Source organism: Asterias amurensis, chromosome 18 (assembly GCF_032118995.1).
Source record: "Asterias amurensis chromosome 18, ASM3211899v1".
Lineage (NCBI taxonomy): Eukaryota > Metazoa > Echinodermata > Asteroidea > Forcipulatida > Asteriidae > Asterias > Asterias amurensis.
In genome coordinates, this window is record NC_092665.1 from 3,156,556 (window position 1) to 3,163,187 (window position 6,632).

Below are 6,632 nucleotides of genomic sequence, written 5' to 3' on the forward strand. Positions count from 1 at the left end.
TGTTTGAAATAGTCTCCATCAACCGTCGCTGTATCAAATGTGTACGTCACGATTTGTACATTGATTATCAGTTGCTGTTTATAAAACAAGTTTAACAGTTTCTCTGAGCACAACTCTACTGAAATGAACTAAGCATAGAATAGTTACCGGATTTAAGAATCATTTCTTAGTAAAGTAAAGAATAAACGGCTGATTCATGCCCAAATTCGGCAGTCCAAACATTTGCCTCTGCAATGCGTCAATACTCCAATGAACAGAAATTCAAACAAACTTTGAAATAGTCACAGGGTGCTAATCTCCATTGTCTTTGCAAGATGACAGGCACTATCCGACTGTTTCATGCCCAATATCGGCACCATTTAATTACCAAACCAGTTTTTGCGACACAATGTGCACTCGTCAAAACCTTTGAAGTCGGCTGGAATAGTTTTCCATTCTATAAAGAGTAGGACATATAGCAAATACCGTTATCGTCTGTTTTAATAGTTTAAAACTTAATTGTTACGAAGCCCTACCTTTAAAGAAATGTCCCTTATTGTATTAAAAAAAAACGAGGCAAGTTATCCTGGACAACAACTCCCTTACAGATATCCACCGAGAAAACGGAAGTGCTCTCGCCGTTGCTTCACAACCAACGCACGGCCAAGGTTTCAGCTCGAGTCCCCTTATGGTCGTGCCGTCAACCCGTTAATTAATAGATTACCAGCGTCCACAATAGCCAGTAATTACAAGCCATCTTGCTAATAGTTAACCGGGGAACCTAAGTCGAGCTAATGTATGTATAAGTCACTTAGACATTCAATGAAGGTGTGCTGGTCAACGTAAACTCACAATCCGGGTTTCGCCATTTCAGATCTATCTGTGCTCAAAATGAAAAGGTTTAATATTAACTTGAAGTTCTATTGTCCAGACATCCTTCTCAGTCCCAGTTTTAGAGAACGGGGTTTGATATTAACTGACCAGCAGTCACTCTGCGCTGGAGACGACGTTTTACCATTTTTTTAGGGAGATTTTAAATAGTTGCAACAATGCATGGTTTGGATTTGATCGACCGTTTTGCAACAGCAAAGATAGTATTGTTTTCCAAAAGTATCGCAATGTTGACTTTAAGGTTGAAATTCATATTGTGGTTGTTGTTCAGGTGGTGCGAGAATCAGCAAATTTGTAGATCGAGTGGTTGCATTTTTAATAATTCAGACGAAGATTATTATGAAGCAATTCTATATCAGTGGAATCTCTTCATGTTTGAGTTTCTTGTTCTGGCATTAGCAGAGAAGCATATTGTATTGTCTCTTGAGGTGGTTAAAGGCGGCGGGAAGCCAGCTCCAGTTGTCATCGGAATATTGTTATCATGAATGCTTGTTGTAGCTGCAACAAATAGACAATCGGTCGCGTTCCCTTTGGTTGTGTCTCAACTACACCAGTAAAGACACCAACTGCGACATCAGTGGGTAGTTTCAGATGTAATATTTCTTAATTCATGCAGTCAGCATCGTAGTCATATAGCGTGAACGTGACAGTCATCTCCATGCATGATTCGGTGCACCGTGCAACGACCGGAAAGTTTAACCTGTTGCACCGGTGATCTTGAGCCTTATCACGGTACACCAGGTCCAAAGAAACACGGTCGTTTTGTTTACTGTCGTTAGTTCTTCATAAATCGGATATGAGCTCTTGTTAACCGAAGTGTTTAATCCTAAAGAACCGTTCCGCACACTTCGTCGACACCTAAACGCAAAGCAAATTGGGAGGACGCGTTACCATAGCAACGAGGGGATATCATCTTGTCCGCCGCTCACAATGATTACTGTACCGATGAAAATGTGTGATGCGCAGATGTAAAAAAAAAAAAGAAAAAAAAAAGAAAAAAAATTAACAGGAAAAAAAACGTGCGCGGTCTAAACAAAATTGGTTTCCATAGAAATAACCACGGCGTATAATTACCTTGTGCTGACATCGATAGAATGGTAGACTTGTGGACAAGTCGTTAATGGTCCCACGCGGTGAGATAGTCGAGTTGTTGTGGTGCTACGGCGAGATCACTGCTCTCGTGCGAACTGCTGGTTGCCGACTTCTGCTCCCCGTTAAAGGAACACGTTGCCTTGGATCGGTCGAGTTGGTCTTTGAAAAGCGTTCGAACCGTTTGTTATAAAACCATTTATGGGAGTCAAAAATTTGACTCCCATTAATGGCCGACCGTGTTAGTCGACGAGATAAAAGGAAAACCACGCTATTTCGAGTCATACGTTCCATAGCTTTTCAAAGACCAACTCGACCGATCCAAGCGGCGTGTCCCTTAACTGGGACCGTAGTCGTGACAGCAGTAGTGCAATACCGCGGGAATCGCGGGGAGACTCTGAACGCTATCACCGCGACAGACATTTAACGACTTGTCCACAAGTCTAATAGAACGGTGGCTTGTTTGGTTTTGATCGTGAAATAACTGGAAGGCCATCTTCTACAGTATTCGATGAAACATTGCTAGCTAGCCGCCAGCCCCCCCCAAGGACGGGTGTGTCTTTGTAGTTGAGCGTGCGGGAACAAACGGACGGCAATTTCACATTGTGAAACACAACAATGGAACCATAACTGGCCCATAAATTAACAATTCATCATACCTGCCCTAGATAAAACCCAGGGGTTTTGTTTCTTGTCAATTTTCGGTTATTTTTTTTTTCTCAATTCAGAAATATGTTGCATATTCTCAATTTCAGCCAATCTACTTACTCCACCCCTATGATTAGCTAATTACATGGTTTCTAAATTGGGTTTGGGCTTTGTATTGGGCTCCGTCCACCTGACTGAAGTTCCATAAGACAAGCGCATGTTTTCTAAATAACTGATGGAGCCCATAAGCACACACTCTAAACACTTCAGGGTCAAACTTGACCCGGATCAGGGTCCCGTGAGGCTTTACCCTTTTCCAGGGTCACTGGAACCTCTGTCAAAATGACCCAATGGTACCCGAGTTAAAAATCAATTGGTAATCCATGTTTCGGGTCAGCCTGACCTGAAATGGATCAAACCCGCCCTGTATAGAACACAGAATTCGGGTCAATTCTGTGCAGACAAGCAGGAGCGAATCAAGAGCCTTTTTTCTAAATTCCTCGCTGCGGTCTTTATTAATAAGTATGTGAACAAAGCGATGCCGTGTATTCGCTCGTCCATACGGTTTACAAGAAGTTGGGTACCAGACCTAATTACGTTAGTGACTCCTGAACGGGTTCATTTAAAGCCCAATAAGTGCCTTATATGAAATTCAAACACGTATCGTGGATCGAACGCTTATTATTTCTAACACAATGGGTTTCTGAATTTTTTACGTGCAAAGTATGTTATGCCACCATAAAAATTGCGGCTCTGCATCACTGTTAAAAGCACTGGACACTATTGGTAATTACTCAAAATAATTGTTAGCATAAAAACTTACTTGTTACAATCAATGGACGGCTATCGATAACAACATTGTGAGAAACGGCTCCCCTTGAAGTAACTTAGTTTTTGAGAGGAAGTAATTTCTAACTGAAATATTTGAATTGAATATAAAATCTCACAACTTCAACGACCAATCGAGATCAAAGTTTCACAGGTTTGATATTGTATGCATATGTTGAGATACACCAAGTGAGAAGTCTGGTCTTTGACAATTACCAATAGTGTCCAGTGTCTTTAAATATGTGGTCTGACAAAATTTTCACAGATCCAAGGCCCATTGTTTGGTATTTTTCCTCACACCTTAGCAAGAGAATAATAGTTGCTATTGGATACCAGTTACCCTGGAAAGTCATTTGACACTGCAGTATGGAGTTGTACTAACGCGACATTATGAAAGCTGAAAATTGCCACTAATGGTCATTATTTATTCATTCTTTTTTTTCTTTATGGGAGTTAGCCGGTCTAATGAACACCGTGAACAGGATTTAGTAGTAAAACAATACAGATTATTTTAAAAGCTTATTATGAACTTGAAACTTCATAGGTGATGAAACCGCTTCGGTTACGTCATGGTGACGTAGTACTTGTTATAATCTGTGGTCCAACCAAACCGAGGCTGGTACGAAACCAGTCTTCATTCACAATAATGGAATCTAGATATTACGCTTACCGGTGTCAGATGCAATTGAGTCCGCCATGCAATACTGTTCGCTCCGGACACTTTTGCATATGCAATCGCAAAAACCTGCATGACTGTACATGTATGCGCGCGCGTAAGCAAGCGTGCATGCACTGAACCTACGTGAGTGTATATATGCATCATGAATATTCACGTATTTTATGATTGCAGCGAATACCCAACGGCCGAACATTTCCCATGTCATTCATGACATGCACTTAGCTTATAAAAAACTGGCGAACGTGTTCCGTCGACCACGTGCGTTAAATTTCAAGGACGGTTTTGCACGGTGGGGGGGGGACACAACTGCATATGCAAATGTGTCCGGGTGGACACAATTGTATTATGCAGCAGCATATGCATATGCAATAATCCTCCGGATAGTATCGCATAGATGACATCATTGCATGCGACACCGGTACACCATAAGAGAGAAGCCGCGGGTATGACGTATTTGCTTCCAGCAGTGGCTATAAGCCGGGATACCAACAAGTCACATTCATTGCCAAGGCATGTTATGTTTCGTTTTTGAAAGGGCAAGGGCACCAAGGCATTTTCTCGCATGCGTTGCCTCCGAGTGGTATCAGCTGATTGCCGCTGCAGACATTGACCGCAGTCAAAGTAGATTGGTCCCTTGTCTTCGCACTGGTGCTGATTGCAAATAAAAGATCGATCATAGCTGTGTATCACTCTAAATGACTTAGTACAGTGTATAACAAATTATGATTTGGGGCATTGTATGGTGAGGTATCAATATATATTTGGTTTGCGGTAACACCATGTGTGTATCTACTTGCCAGGTAGAGTTTGTTCTTAGAGAACCGTCGGTTTGCGGTAACACCATGTGTGTATCTACTTGCCAGGTAGAGTTTGTTCTTAGAGAACCGTCTTACTTTATTTTACTATCGCGGAGTAGATTTATCGGATAAGCACAGTGTGATGCCACAATATAAATCACTATGGTGATACTGATATTTTAAAGTATCTTTAAGAGCTTTGTGAAATCCAGCCTGCTCTTGCAAATACAATGTTTTCATTTGTCATAAATCATAAACCTGCAATGACGCACACACTGTGTTATGTTATATAAATACCTTCTTTTTTTCTTGCCACAGACAAAAGTTTTGCAAACCTTGGTAGGCGAAAGTACGGGTGACCCTCACTGCCAAAAAGTACAGCAGTTTCTTATCAAGTTAAAACTCATATTACTAATTAGTACCTTTTAAACAAGGTAAACGTTTACTTAATAATTTTTTTTTTAATGTTTTGCTGAAAAGGCACTTTTTGCATTTAAGCTATTCAATGGGTTGGGCATCCATACAAATCGAGGGTTTATGTTCGTTAACAAAATGTCTATACACCCCTTTCATATGAAGTCACATCCCAAAAGAGCCCTTGACTGAGGCAATGAAGAGCTATCATTGGCTAAGAGTTGTGCGCAGCTAGTCTTAGTGCAAGACGTTCTTGTTAAGTTGGTAAATTTTCTATGGTAAAACCATAGGCCGTATGGTTCGCGATTTGAGTGATAGTAAATAACAACGTCTTGCACCAAGACTATGCGTGAGCCTAAGCTCAAGCCTGTGTTACAGAAACGTTTCCGACGTGCGCGCATAGTACTTTCATTATAGTTTAATGGACTAATAATAAATCCACTGGGTAATAGAGCAAGACATCATGAGTTAATCACATTGCGAGACAAAGAAACATCAATATAAATGTATTTTTTCACAGTAATGGCTCATTTCAGACTAGTACGATAACCATTAGGCGGAATATACTATAATGGGGCTGTAGAATTTGAGTCATCAGTGTAAGAATAAAACGCACATTAACGTGATGATGATGACATTGAACCTGTTGCACCGGTGTTCTTGTATATTTTATTCAGCGTACTCTTGAGCCCCTTTCACACGAGAGTAATTTAGCAAGGTTCCCTTGCTAAATTGTAGCATTAATGTAAAGTTAACCCTCGTGTGAAAGAACAAACAATTTGTTCACAGTCCAAGTTCCTTGTAAAATATTGTCAAACAGTGCAACATTTTACAACCATGCTTAAATTAAGCGAGGGACCCAAGTTAAAGTGCTGTCGTTTGAATGGGGCTTTTGAATCAATACAAGGCACGAGAATATAGTGATGTAACATCGCGGCTTGCTTTGAATCGAGAAGGGTTTTCATATCAGCAAAACTGGTAGCTACAAATATTTTGAAAACTGTTATTTTGCATTGAAGGGAGGTAATAAACTATACCTTTGGCTATTAAAAATGTATTCCAAAAATTGGTGGCCATAACAACTCGGTAGAGAGCACTGGAGAGCTGTTGGCAGTATACAACATTGATACATTGATAGAAACGTCACCCTTTAAAGGCAGTGGACACTATTGGTAATTTACTCAAACTAGTTATTAGCATAAAACTTTACTTGGTAACGAGTAATGGGGGGAGGTTGATAGTATAAAACATTGTGAGAAACGGCTCCCTCTGGAGTAACGTAGTTTTCAAGAAAGAAGTAATTTTCC